Genomic DNA, 15,763 nt, shown 5'->3' on the forward strand with positions numbered 1-15,763 from the left:
TTTTTTATTTAACATAAAAACATATCATTAAGAGCAAAAAAATGACAACCCTAAGTAAAGTCTGATTTTCAAGGAACTTTCTTAAAAATATGTATGTAAGACTCAAATGTCTGATAGTCAGGCCAACATCCGATGGTCTGCGCAAAAAACATGTCGATGAAAGTAAATAGCGTTTGTGACGTCACGTTATGACCACATTATTAGTAACATTGTGATTGCAATCGTTCAGTGGAATGTTTCGAAAGTCATACCTTATGTCCACTAGGAGCTATTTTATATAAAGGCTCGGATAGTGTTAGCAAAACTTTAATTTCTATTTTCCCGCTGACTTGTTCTCTATTAAAAAAAAAATTTCAACTGTGAAGCTAAAGAAATATATACATGTAACAATGGAACTCAGGAATAAATAGATTAATATAAGAAAAGCATTTCAAAAACATATACTACTTTACTACCTTACGCCGAGGATGTTTACCTCTGCCGAACCGGGACACGACAATGGTAGAAAAAAGTTAATAAATTTAAATGTGATTTCTTTTTATACCCCTGTTTATATTCAAATATCGAAAGTTCAGAGATCAAGTTAAGAAAGGATTAAATACCTAACTGTGATATCGATTGGTTCACAACAGAAACGCCCAAGTGCATATCTTTTGGAAAATCGGGGAAATACTCGTCCTCTATTCAAACAATTTCTATTTGTTGAGCTATAGAAATATAAGCCCGGAGAGTGAAAATCATTATATTTAATAAGGTTAGTATATTTTTGCTTTACTGAATCTTCAAAAAAAGATAAAAAAAAAAATAATAATAATTCAATTTATATATTAAACTTTCATAAATGTTAAAAACACAGAAAAGAAGAGAAATACTTTTCAAAATGATTATATGACTTAAGAAAAAATAATATAGAGATAAAAGTAGCACATTTTTGTCAGTGATTTATATGTTTATTGATATATATTTTTATACTTCAAGCAATAGTATAAAGGTACTGTAATTCTTTTTAAATGAATATTCGTAAATTTCGTCCAAAAATTAGCAATTTACGTCGGTATCCCTTTTAAAAAACGAGACAAAACACTGTCATTGACATCAACAAGTTGGTAAAGAATATGATTTGCATTTCATTTGTTCAACTATATATTAGAAAAACTTGGGAGTTTAGAAGAAGTTTGAAAAAGTTAAGAAGAATATATCAGAGCTTCTCTCGGTCGAGAATTTTAAGGTAAGAATTTTAAGGTAAGAGTTTTAAGGTAAGAGTTTTAATAATGCGTATGTCCTCCATTTGGATCGATTGCAGCCTTAACATCTCGTGCGATGGTTTATAAGCTTGTAAATGGTGATTAGTTGGATATTGTTCCATTCCTGCCACAAGGGCTGGTCTAGATCCTAGAGAGTGGTTAATAGATTAGGGCGAATACTTACTCGTTTATCGAACTCATTCGATAAATGTCCTATCGGAATAAAGTCAGGTAAAAACGCCTGTCATAGAAGAACATCTACGTTAGCAATTCATCCGGACACCATTACGTTTCCACCACCAAAATGATCTCTTTTAATTACACAACGGTTTGCAAAACGCCCATTCTTCCTGCGATACACACTTGGACGACCATCAGCTTTATGTTTTGTTGTCATGACCAATAAATTCTTTTTGGCATCAGTGAATTTTTTAATGTACGGAAGTCGGGCACTAAATCCAGCTCCTCGCGGTCAGCTTTGCAGAGTTTAGGCACGTACAAAATATACAATGAGTATACATGTATAACACTGATTGTTCAGCATAAATTTTGTAGCGGTATTTTTGATAGTATTTCTGAATCGTTTGTGCAGGTGAAGGGGGCTGATCTGACGGTTTTGCCTAGGAATAGTCATTTGCGGACGGCCGTGATCTATCATCCATCCTCGATCTTAGCTAGTAGAGACATACGTAAAATCGCTGGACAGTCGATTGAGGTACTCTAAATGCAGTTGCAACTTCCCGTTATGTAACTCAGACAAGTAGCATCGTTAAAACCCATATTTGTTGAAGTGTGGCAGTGAAGCATTAACCATGCAAATAAATATTAAATATGGTTTGAATAAAAATGCTAATTCTTTCTCAAAATCCAAAACATTAATGACAATATATCCCGATTTAAAAAGAATTATAAAGTAAAAAGACAGCATGGCCAGCTATGAAAAGGTTGTAATGAAAGAAAATACGTTTACCATAACTTATTTTACATGTTTATGTATACAAGTTCACATGTCTTAACTTAAAAACACTCATTCAACTCTATCCACAGAGGCCAGTCGGAAAGTCTTCTTTCAAAGCTTTTTATTCTAAATAAATGATTGCTGGTCATATCAAAAAGCACATGACAGGTGTAACCGGTCGGCATAGGCTGCTTACTCCTCCATGTGCACCTCATCCTAACTCTAGTTTTTAGAAGTTTGTGTTTCCTTGCCCCTATTTTATATTTATTCCTTTGGGGTTTTAATTTTTTGACACTGTTTGTATTACTACATTTCATGTCTTTCTTAATTTGCATTTTTCTTATCTAATCATTTCTTCCTATTACTCAATATTATTTTCCTTAATTTGCAATTTGTTCTTTTATCTTAACATATCTTCCTGAATTTTTACTTCCTTTATTTGCAATTTTTTATCTTATCTTAACATTTCTTATCTAAAAGGAAGTAATCCCTGGATCAGAGAATTATAAAAAAAAAACACCCTCCTCCCAAAGACTGAACCATTGCCTTATTTGACAATGCTTGTATGATACCTTAACTTTAATAGCAGCTTCATAAACACGTATTTTAAATAGGTAGATGTTTTTTTCCCTTTAAATTCAGCAACAGAACAAAATTAGGATTCCTTTCTTGGGCATCATAGAATATAATCTAGGAAGACAGTATTTAAAATGATCTTTCTAAATAAGCAGTCAATTTTTATGCTGTGCTACAAAGAATATTAGATGTGGATCGTACACTGTTTCCGGGAAAAAAACGGAATAATGAGTTGTTAAAAATAGGCAATTATAATGTTTTAACGAACTCAAACACCTATCTAATCATACAACAGTAGGTCAATAGGCCTTAAAGGTCACCTGAATACCAAAGCTTATACACACACTTGTCGATATGTCTCATATCTCTTTTAGTTAAGTTTCATTCTGGAAGAGAAATATCAAAATATACAATGTTGTAAAATAACGACCACATCTCATTCCGATATCTTTTAAATCGGACTATAAAGCCTATAATTTTAGCGATAAACTTAAAGATCATAATAGAGTGTAAGACCTGATAATGTAGAGCTCAGTCGTTTCGCTATGCCCCTGAGATGTAGTTTTCATCTTCATATTCCTGATCCATTTTGTTATTCTGCAAGCCAATATAACAAGAATGCCGAAGGTGTTCTCCACTACAAGATAAGCAGACGATATTTGAAGATCCTTTCTTCGTTCATTTTGTTGCGGTTTAAGTAGGGCTTCATCATCTAGGACCAGAAAAATGCGTCGTCTCCTACCAAAAAGTAAAGGGTGGGTCGGTCATCATTTGACAGGGGCTCTCTAGATCTGTTATTTTACGGTATATTTCTCAGTGGGCCATTGTTGAAGATCTAAGCGTCTCATAAGGAGCCTTGAGTACCAATGTCGACCGAAAAAGACTTGCGTCGAACAAGGCAAAAAGGATAATACTGAGAAACTACATGCACAATATAGTTGTAGCAAAGGGTATTAGACCGACTTAGGTTTCTCATGGCAACATGTTTTTCGTCTTGTGTTCTGCTGGTGTGGCGTAAATTCCAAAACTTATTGCCAAACATTGTTCCACTTCTCGTAACTCAATTTGGTTAGTTGGATGAGAAACACCTTGTCTTCTTCCTTGTCAATAATGCCCTGGTGTACTTCTGGAATAAACATTGCTATGGTATTTAGGGCAAAACGTAAAATACATAATGCCCTGGTAGCAGTTGCCTGTCACTTTATACATGAGGGTAATTGTCAGCTTCAGTCCAGGTTTTATTGGCCGTCTTTTAACTTGACTTTTCTGAGTTTTTGTTGTAATGCGCTGTAGTAGATAGTAGACATGACTTGTGGCATTCTCATGTAGTTCACAAAGTCCCACTGGCATTCTCTATTAATGTGTGATACTCGCCAGATAACATGCACCCCTCAATCCATGATTTTGTCTTCTGTGTCTTTCATTTCTTTGTGGACAACGAATAAGTAATGCTATAAATTTATGATGGAATTTTTGTAGTTGTTCTCGGAGATTCAGCGAATCAACAATACGAGGAAGAGGCATTGATGCAGCACGATCAATAGTGTATTGAGGTCTAAAACAGATTTACTTATACAGTGTACATGCATAGATACAAGTGGCACAAAGCATGACAAATTAAAACTGATAAATTGTGCAATTAAAGTGCATGTAAAGCGTTGCAAATTTACACCAGACACGTTTCATAGTCGCAAAACACACACATAAACAGCAGCAAGTTCTCTTACGATATTTAAAAATCGTGCGTCACTCGGTGGTGCGAGTACACAAAAAGGTTGTAAAACCTTCGAACTAATGCTCTTAATCGAGTTAAACTACAATAGTTTGGATTGAATTTAGTTGCGTTGAAATAGTGTGTGTGTCCACCATTTTGAGTTTTTGAGGCAACCTCTAAAACGCATACCACGAATACGAACGCTCGTGCAACGTATGCGAGAGCTTGTTTAAAGTTAAAAATCCGATTTCAAAGTGTGTGTATAGTGCTCGTGCGCCAAATGTAAAACGGGACTGAAAGAATATTTATAAACACATTAACACTTTATCACAATTTTGGTCCCACCATACAGGCAATAGCCTTCTCCGGAAGCGTGAAATTTACATTCTTGGTAGAGGGCGTTATAATCATTCTGAATAGCGGTTGGAGTTAACAATTGTAAATGCAAACATTTATAGCACAGCACGTTGCAATTTATATTTAAAAAAAGCTTTGTATCATTAACAATTGTTACATATCGTTAGTTTTTATTCAGTGTCTGTCAAATTATAAATAACATGACTTTAAACATTATATACATATATTTACATTTTCCTGTGTCTTTGCCTGTGAAAAAACCACGTATCGATTTTGTACTATATAACTCATTAAGCCAAATTGAGGCACCGGCGGGGTTTGCTTATTTATATGTTTATTATCTAATCATACCATGGCTAAAAAGTTATATATATTTAATTAATTATAAATCATTCTTTGAATATTATGAGGTGATAATTTCGGTCGGGACGTGATCAATTCTATCATAAAGCCCTTCGGGATTTATTGGATTTGATTATGCCCAGACCGAAATTATCACCTCATATTCCACTCAAAGAATGATTCCTTATTTACACTCTGCTGCGTTCTGCTCCTGTAATAGAGTGTAAACCCCAACATTTGGGGACATGATATTTAGAAGAACTCCCAGACCTAAGGATGGGACCAATATGATCGTGTAGGAAAAATATATTACATCTAAGAGCATTTTCTTTCTTTCACTCCCTCTTTAAAAAAAAATAAATTGCATGTCGCGGGGGATGCCTTGCTTTGCAGTGCTCTTGTCTACGTTATGTTTTGCAGCAGCCCTGTAGTAAAGTACCTACATGTGACTTTTTATCTAAGAAATAAGGTATCATGTTTGTGTGTATACATGAATATGGATATAAATACAGGTTGGTCACGTGATCAAATCACTTAAAGCCCAAATGGCTTTATGTAATATTTGACTACATACCAACCCGTATTTACATCCAGATATACATCCAAAAATGATATCTTATTTTTTATATTTACATTTGTTGCAATTTTTTGACGATAAAATTGCTCCATACTTTCTTTTTTGTGATGACTTAGAAAGCCGTGTCGATTAACATGACGTAATAAAAAATAGTTCAACAATGTGGAAAGTATTTGATTATCGTAAATTAATAAACATGGCGCTCTTTTTGACAAAAAACTTTTTTGAAGCAATTTTGGTGAAAACCTTCGTTTTAAGTGAAAAATAGTAGAAAACTGGGAAGGTTTCCACCCAAATTTCTTCATTTTACAGCTTCAGATTTTTTCTGGACTTTAAGTATATGATTGACTAGGCGTTGAACTTACAAGTTATACTAATAACATTCTGTTTCAATTTTGTTAAGGTTTGGCTAATTTTAGAGTAAATTGACTAAACTATATTGGATAACTAGATACGTGAGTTCGATGTCATCAAAGATGGAATTTTCCAGAGAGAACTATTTTTAACATTTAATATTCCAAGCAAGTTAATGATGTACGTTATGGCATGTAATGTTTTGTTATTTTTTTTATCCAAAATTACAGATGGCAGCTTCTCAAGCTACCGTGTCAAGGAATAAGCAGAAAAGCGAAAGACTTTAAATACTTATAAAGATTATATCAAACCCAAAGATGATGAAATAATTTGTGTCCTTGAAGCAAAGAAATCAAAAAAAGAAAAGGAATTAAAAAACTGCTATAGGATTCAATGTACGGCCATTTAAAAAAAGTGTTTGCCTACTACATACTTTAGTTAAATCAATATATTATTTTTATATTCATAATAGCATATGTTCTCTTTTTGTGTTTAAAGATTGGGCCAAGAGGTGCGTATTTGAAATTTTACTGTTATCAACTTTTACATGTACATGTATGTAACAATATGAAAAATTATTTTAAAGACGAAATCAATAATAATTGCGAAAAAGATATATCTTATTTTCAAAACACATTCTTCAAAATGATTTCTATCCAACACAAGATCACACAGATTTGAATCGCAGCAAATCAATTACATGTATCCACAATTAAAATGGTTTGTTGAAAAAAATCAATTAAGTCGAAAATCAAAATAAAATATGCATATATTTATATACAGTATGTTACTATTTTTATAAATAAATCATTGATAATATGTACATATTGAGGGTCTATTCAAATCCATCATTCAGTTTAGTATAATTATTCAGTATTCGTATTTTGAAATTAATAAAGAAAAAGTATTTTCACTTTTCACTTTAATATCTATAACATTAATCATTGTTATACCCCTGTAAAACAGTTACTACAAAACTCTGTTAAAATCGACTATTAAAAAAGACTGTTAACCGATGACGTCACATTCCGCAAAAACGTCTTGATTAGAAGGGGTATAACAAAACAGTTGTTGACTGTGTCTCGGGCAACAGTTGATCTGTCGGACCGGTTCGCAAACTGTTGCCCGCGGCCTTCGGCCTTGGGCAACAGTTTGCAAGCCGGTCAACCCACTCGACCCCAGTCAACAACTGTATACTGGTTAAAACTAGCTTAAATAAAAAAATACAAATCTTTTTCTGTTAAATCAAATAAAGGACACCTATTTTCATGTTTCAGCACTAATGTTAAATCTCTCTCTCTCTCTCTCTCTATCTCTCTCTCTCTCTCTCTCTCTCTCTCTCTCATTGTGTTTAATATCGTGGAATTCTACACACGTAATGTATATGTTGTTTGTAATTTCATGGCATAATTGTGTACAACTACCAAACGAAACTCAATCAAACATTTTTCTTTTCTTCATTAGCATCCTTGCGTATGATATATCAAAGTTACAATGCCGGATTGATGAACTTAAATCATTACAAGAACGAGAGAGAGAACTGGACGATCTTAATCAGCAACTGCGGGGTAAGAATTTTATTGTATACAAAAAGTTTTGCGTTCCATCAAGTAAGAGAAAAAAAATATGTAAAAAGGAAAAAAAACGTTCCATTAATCAGGAAGTAGTTTGTTCATTTTGTATTTCACATGGAATGCTGTACTTAGATTTTGAGCATATCGGTAATGTAGTTTTCAAACGTTTATATTTTAACATTTATATACTCTTTTTGGTTTTTGGTTTTGTTTTTTTAAGCTGTGTTTTGTTTTTGTTTTTTTTTTGTTCTTGTTCTTTTTGGTTTTCGATTTTTTCTTTTAGATACTGTTTTTTGGCTTTTTTTTTTTTTTTTAGATATTTCTGATCATGGTTGGGGAAAGTATCCGGGATCATTAGATGAATCATCATTTGATGATGGGATCATCAAATGTGTTTCAAATGACACACCGCAATAACAGCTTCTGCAATTGCATTTCTCTGCAACTATCAAATGGATATGTCAGTGGATCATAAAATGAAAAATAAACACATGTGTTGAGGACAGTAAATTTCTTCAACCTGAAAAATGCTATCCATATTGTTTTTAGTAGCTCTCAAACTATTGATATACATTGACAATGAATCTCTGAAACATACAAGAGTAGATGTTCAAACATGCGTTTATTTCTATGTCAACTAAAATGCAAAAGTATGGTGGCATATCTCTGCCCCTTGTGTGCAAGATATTTTTCTTTCAACTATGTCGACATGCAAGATAAATATGTTGACATGAAAGATAGAAGCATTATCACATTCTTAATGCCCCAGTCACACATTCACGGATCAACTCCATGGTTCTTAAACGGAATATTTTCCACGGTTCACACCGGAAAATCTAATGATCGATAATTGATACGGAGTAAGTAGGGATGCATCAAGGAATGCATGGATACAAATTGATACACACGATTTACAACGGATTTATACGAAGTTAGAACCGGCTTCTACGTTCTAAACGGTTTAGTAAGTTTTACTAAGGAAGAACTACGGTTGTTTCTATACAAGTATTGCTATACCGTATGTTTGGATACAATTACAGACGGAAAAGCCACAGGTCAATACATATCGCCACGAATGAGGCCGGATCGCCTTCGTAGCTAATCCGGCCTTTAATCCGTGAATGTGTGACTGGGGCATTAAAGAATATATGCTGAATTGAACATTTTTGTTTTACCCCCTTTTCTTTTGACGTTTCATTAGCTCAAATACACTTAAGAGTACATACCAACTATGATAAATTATTATACCTATCTGAATATTTGCTATGTAAAATTCCAACAACAAAACACCATTTTCTGTCTAACCGTGATTAGTTTCCGTGCTTCCTGCCCATGGTGAATATTCATTAACGAGGCCGGGTCTAATTTATTCTGCCCTAGATTTTTGGATGAAACTTTTTACATGAATTTCTACTGATATAATTATTATTTTAAGATTAAATAATAAGACATTTACCACACCGTTTGTTTAGGGGGTCATCTCAAAGTTTGTTAATCTTTAACATAGGACCCTATGGGATTTTGCTTGAAATGTATCAATTTTGCATATTTTTTACATTTTTTCAAAACTTCTGCCCTAGGGATTTCTTTTTCTGTTCTACATATTAAAGTTATTGCTAAAAGGCATCAAATGGTCAAATAAAAAAAACCTTTTACCTCCTGGTTTGTTACAGGGTCTTATCAAAGTTGATTTTTGTATGCCCAATTTCCCAGATTCGTCAGATAAAGGCTATTTTTATTTGACAAAGGCGGAAAAGGTGATCTATATAGTATTATTAAAACATTCAGACATATTTAAGTAATAAAAAAATATATAACATCACATATTAAGGGTCATTAATATATAATACATGGTTACTGTCTTGAAATATATGGATTAAGGTATATTTAGGCGGGTTAAGAAAAAATGACAGATGGCTAGGCTTGCTGAACCCTCTTCACGTTTTCGACCCGAGCACAAATATAGCTTATACTTCGAGACATTAATGTTTATTCCACAATATAACATTATTTTTACGCATCAAACGAGATATTTTCAACAATTTTCGCTGAATATCTGCAGTTAAAACTATCACGCCATGGCGTCAACTAAGCAAAAAGATGACGTCACAATACAAATGAAACGCTGCGCGAAAACGTGCGTACTCGTTCTGTACTCGGCCTCGTTAAAACTATTCACCTGTGGCATTCGATTTCCCTTTTTAACTCGGAACACCTCTGTCGTAATCCGATCGCTACACGAAATTCAAAGTCCGGTAACTCTAATTTGTTTATCATAAAAAAAATTCTACATTGCCGACAAATAAAGTTTACTACGGTATAAAAAATACCTAATCACTAGCTATTCGGACGATATCAAGTTTAATAATCCCCACGACAGCAACTATTTCACGAGGTGAAACCTCATAGTCAGTAAATAGGTATATAGTTATTACTGTTTATTGCACTATATGTACATGTGTACCAATGTAAACTACATTCAAAGGGAATAAGTGTCGCAGCCCACAAAGTTTACACTGAATATCATAGCGTGTAGGGTGCAAGATGTATAATAGAAAATACAGAATACAACAAATCATAAGTAAAAATTTTCAAGATTTAGTTACAAAAATTAATAGATTTTGTTTAAATGACTAAAAGCTTCACAGCCCTACTGAATTCTCTAAAGTTTTATCCGGGAAAATTAAATACGAGTTTAATCAGTGTTTTTTTCTTATTGGAGGATACAACTGAAAGCAATTCAACGTTATAATGTACACATTAAGGTAAACCAAAGATAATTCATTCTCTTATTCATTCTTTTTTTACGGATAAAATAAATCGCAATTTATCTGAAGAGTTTGTCATCAGAACTTTCAGAAAACTGCTATATCTTTGGAAAAATCGACAAATGAACGGAACTGACAATAGTGCGGTCACTTTATGAAAGAAATCAATAATTATGTCTTGGAAACAAGCACCTACGTAAATATACGAAAAAAACCACATCACTTGTGCTTTGTGTTAACTTTTTTAAAGATAGATATATATTACGCCAACCACTTTTAGTTTCTGAGTTTTTAATAATTATTTCAATTTAATAAATTGTTGTTGAATATTTAAACAAGTTTACAACAATGTGCCTCCGTTGACGCCGAAAGTACCATTCATCAATATCATTATGATTGGAGTAACTGGCTCTGGAAAATTTTCTGTTCTGGGGACTTTTGCCACCGCCTTAACAAACAGTGATTGTGATTATATCAGAGATATTTACAGAACGTGTCCTTTAAAGAGCAGAGAAAAAAGTGCAACAAAAAAGGTAATGTATTGCAAATTTAAACATTACTGCGTGTTTTAATTGCAAATAAGGAATCTTAAATTCATATGCTAAATCTAAACACAAAATTCCTTTTATAAAACACAAAAATGAACCAAAGATTAATCATTATTGATAATATGTTTAATTGCATATCATGTCTACTGTTCTATCGTGCGTAAATCCTATCCTATCGTTTATCTTGCAAAAAATATAACCTTAAGACTGTGCCGGAAAACTATTACAGTACAAAGGTGGCATTTTGCACCTGTCGTAGCTGCTTATATGGAAAAATATAAATATGCAATATGATAGACCTTTGCTTTTACGACCACCTTTTTTTTCATTGTATCTCACCTACAGGAAAATAATTATTCCCATAGAAAAAACAATATACATTTATCTATTGGAAAATTGAGATATTTTATCGGAATACAATAACTTCCTATTGTAAGTTCATTTCCGATAGAATTTTATTAAATCCGATAGGAAATCCTTATTTCCTTTAGAAATACATGTACTACCTCTTTCGTTATTTAACATTTTTTGGAAGAAATATTTTTGGTTTAAACATTTTTACAAATACATTTTGAGCCTATATACATGGGTGACAAAGGACCAAAAGTACCGTGCAGATTGTTTTATATGCCCGGCATTGATGAAGAGGAGATCATTAAGAAAGATGAACATGAAAATATTTTAAATGGGGAACTGACATGTACGCTGAGCGATAAGGTGAGTTCTTCCCTTAAAATATTAATTCGCTTTAACAAAGGAAAAAATATTACTAATAAAGCAGTGACATATTTGCAATTGATACGACGCCGAAACATTTCATGCTATAAATTGTTGTTTTAATATGTGCAGTTTCAACGAAGAACTGCATTGATTAGCATTAAAATGCATAAAGCCCTAACAATTTTGAATAAGACTCCCCAAAATACGAAGACGTTTTTCCTTTTTTATGACAATGCGTCTCAACATGGGATTTCAATTCATCGTGCAACATTTCATTGTCCATAAAGGTATGGTGTATGATGGGTATATATTCAGTCTACTGACAAGATCACTTAAAATTGAATATCAATAATAACATAAATAACCACATGTTTAACATTATGCTAATCTAATTTACTTTTATTATGATTGCAAAGTGAACATATATGTTTCTTTTGAGTTGTTATTCTTAAACCTTTGAATTGAATATGGATACATTAAATTTGTTTCCCAAAAGATTAAATGTTTGTTCAATAATATCATGACTTTTTTAAAAAGTCACCTAAAATTTACTCTAGTTTTTTATGCAATAATTTGAAATAAAAAATCTAAATCATTTTTCAAAGACAAATTGTGATTACATTTTGTAATGACTATGTTTGAAATTTGAGATGTATTACTGAGTTTTATAGGAATCATCAAACATCTTTATAGTGAAGTTTGACATTAATATTTGTAGTCGAATCCAGAAACAGACATAAAAATACACAAACCGAATCCAGCGAATGTTGTTCACTGTATTCTGTACGTTATTAAAGCTTCTACAAACCTTAAAGACTTGTCGACAAGCGTGAAATCAATGATAGAAATTGAAAAAGACCACGACTCAGAAGGTTATTTTATCAAATCTGTGTAATTTCAGTGGGTTTTTCTATTGTCAATGCTCAGTGTATTGAAAATATTTTAAGACTATATATACTATACCGTTCAATACGCTGCTGCGAAAGTATTTTAGCACTACCGACCTATAACTTTGAAACAATTAATATACCAGCGAAATAATTTGTATGTAATATTAGGGTACAAAGAATGATTCATTGCATCACATTCTATTTTTTTTAAATGTCAGCAATTACAAACATCAAGCCATCCTTATTTCTTTTAATGTAAAATATATCCATTGCCATATTGAAACAAAATTCTTGTTTATAATATAATAATTGCTTAATTGATTATGCAAGTGATCGATTAGCATTCCATAATTAAATCAAATTCTGCATTTAGGTCTTAGTAGTTTTATCTTCAGTTGAAGCACAACGGGTTGCAAACATTTTTGGCAAAATACATAAATTTAGAGTAAAATCTCATTGTGATAGACAGTCAAATTTCAAACTGATGATAATATCACTTAATTAAGAATACTGGCAACAAGTGCTAACTAGCAACATTTGCATTTAGTGTGGAAAAGGGTCAAATAAAATGCACCATAACTCAGATTGAAATATACTGGCTTCTTTTTTTCCTAGCTTATTTACATGTATACTTCGCAATGAATTTTTTTGATACAATAACATTTAAGAGAGACATCTTCAAGCCAACGTATTTATATACCATTTTATTTCTTTTAGATGGCGTTAGACAGTTTGTTGTAATTACGTCCATTGACGAAATAGGAGTTCCTAATAGCGACATGAGAAATGCATACAAATATCCTTGTGTCCGTAAGTTCTGCGAGGAGGTGTCTGTGGATTTTGGAGTAGATCTACTTCGTGTCATTCCTGTGTCGAATTATTTTTGATGAAGTGGCTCCAAACGACGCCAAAAATGCCATGTCTCTATTTAACCTCTGGCGTGTCTTCAATTCTACAAAAGAATATATTGAACGACGATGGCTCAAGGAAGAAACGATCATTGTTTCAAAAGAGTTTACTTGCAAAAAGAACAATGTTTAAAAAACTGAATGTTAACTGTTGAAAATGATCGTTGACAATGAATTATTTCTGAGGTTTTGTTTGTATATTTATTTATGTTGACGTTTTATAGATATCAATGTTTGGAATTTTGATATATCCCAATTTGTTCATTTTTTGATTAATTTGTGTTTTGATAAGGACAATCTTTTGTGTGTGTGTTTTACGTGTATTACAGTTACAGTTACAATAATAATTCAGTTTCACGTCAATATGTTGAAAGAATTAATGGTTTACTTGATGTTTTTACAGATTAAAAAATATAATTGCATTATGCATTTATTAAATTAGAAAGAGAAATATTTTCCCATCTGATAGATAGATTATATCACACATTTTTTGCTTATATTATTTTGTCCATTTGAGTGTATATTGAATATTCATTTGAATATATATTACTCTGTATCCTTTGTGATTTAAAAAGATGTTCACGTTTTCACGGAGATGGGGTGTCCTTTTCATAATGTATGAAAAGTATCTTTAACTTCCTTTAAATATTGACGTCGTTTGATGTCCATGTATTGTATACTATCATGATGTATTTTTGTGAAATTTGTAATAAAATTTTTGAGAATTTTATTTATTTGAAATGTTAATTATATCTATGCATGCAATTTAAAACTCTAAGTGATATGACCAGTAAGTGTTTAGGTAGTAAGTTTAATGTTCAAAGTATTCGATAAAAGATCTTAGTTGAAAATAAAAGAACTTGTTTTCAGGAACTTGTAATTTCGAATGTTAATGTAAATCACATTAAAATCAGGTGTTTTAAACGTTCATTTCTTTTACCAAAAGCGGTAACAATGTGCTTACAATAGGTTTTTTGTGCTCATTTACCGAACGCGAGGTTACTACCCTTAAAATCAAAATGTACATGTTTTGAATTATCAAAGACGTTTTGTATTTATATTTAAGTTTTGATCACTTCAATATACATCACAAAAGAGAAATTCACAAGCAACACATTAGCTGCAAAAATTAATTCCTCTGCTTTTTTTTGCGAAGAGTATACTTTTTAACGCGTCCGTCAGTTATAATAAGTAATTCAGTCGTTTAGTGCTGTTATCGATTTCGTTTTATGGGAAAGTTTGGACCTTTTGAATTTTGACTTTATATTGAATTTAGTATTGAACAGATTGTTAGCGCAACGCCTTTCAAACCGCTGCAAGGATTTCGGGAATCTGTGCAGGCATTTAGTACACAAGGTGTATAAGTGAATGTTACTAGGAAATCGTGAATGTTACATGTATTAGGAACTCTGATGCAATTATCTTTTTCGGACTTTCGGTGTTTTGAACTTGACATTTTAGCCATGTATTTGTAATAGTATTGAGTAGTTTGCAAACGCAACTCTTCTTAAACGATTGCACGAAATTTGTGAAACTTTGTATTTTTGATTTAATGTGCGTATTGCCTATAAACTCAGATTCCGATATTTTTCTGGAAATAATTGCAGTGCTTAATGCATTAGTATCATCTGTACGATCAAGTCCCTAGCTGTGTTCTTCACCTTTATTAATGGAACACTGGCCGAGCCAAGAGGAGACTAAATGACCGACATATCGCATTGTTAAATTTTCATTGATTTGTTTTTCATCCTAAAACAAGCAAATGTACAGCAATTTACAGAAATTTCTGCAATGCATGATTTATTTTAGACAGAAAATTTCTCTTTTTTATACAGTATCACATTGCACTTATAATCCATTAGACAATCATACTTTTCGTACAAATAGTAATAAATGCGAACATGTGTACATATACCATTAGAAACAAAAAATTACTAAACTCATGCAAAGTGTTAGATTTTTGTTGTACAAAGAATTCAATCACTTGCTTAAATGATAGCTTGACTTGCTCAGAGAAACTTTTTTACAGACAGCTGAAATACATAGTATTTTTTAGTATCCTAAGAATCACCAAAGCGGAACCTCGGTGAATTTATTCTGAAATCGTTACATAAAATCAAGTATTATTTTGTGAAGTTTCTTTACAAAATTGACATCAAAAAGCGTAGCGCAGTGGGTTAAAGAGTTTACTAGAGATCTGTTAGTCATGAGTTCAAATCCGCTGGGGATTTTC

General features: G+C 32.3%; 1 pseudogene; it reads left to right on the forward strand.

Moving 5' to 3' along the window:
• The first annotated feature begins 10,856 nt into the window (after positions 1–10,856).
• On the forward strand, positions 10,857–13,663 carry LOC128171987 (uncharacterized; annotated as a pseudogene).
• The last annotated feature ends 2,100 nt before the right edge of the window (positions 13,664–15,763 follow it).

Source organism: Crassostrea angulata, chromosome 2, assembly GCF_025612915.1.
Source record: "Crassostrea angulata isolate pt1a10 chromosome 2, ASM2561291v2, whole genome shotgun sequence".
NCBI classification, from domain to species: Eukaryota; Metazoa; Mollusca; class Bivalvia; order Ostreida; family Ostreidae; genus Magallana; species Magallana angulata.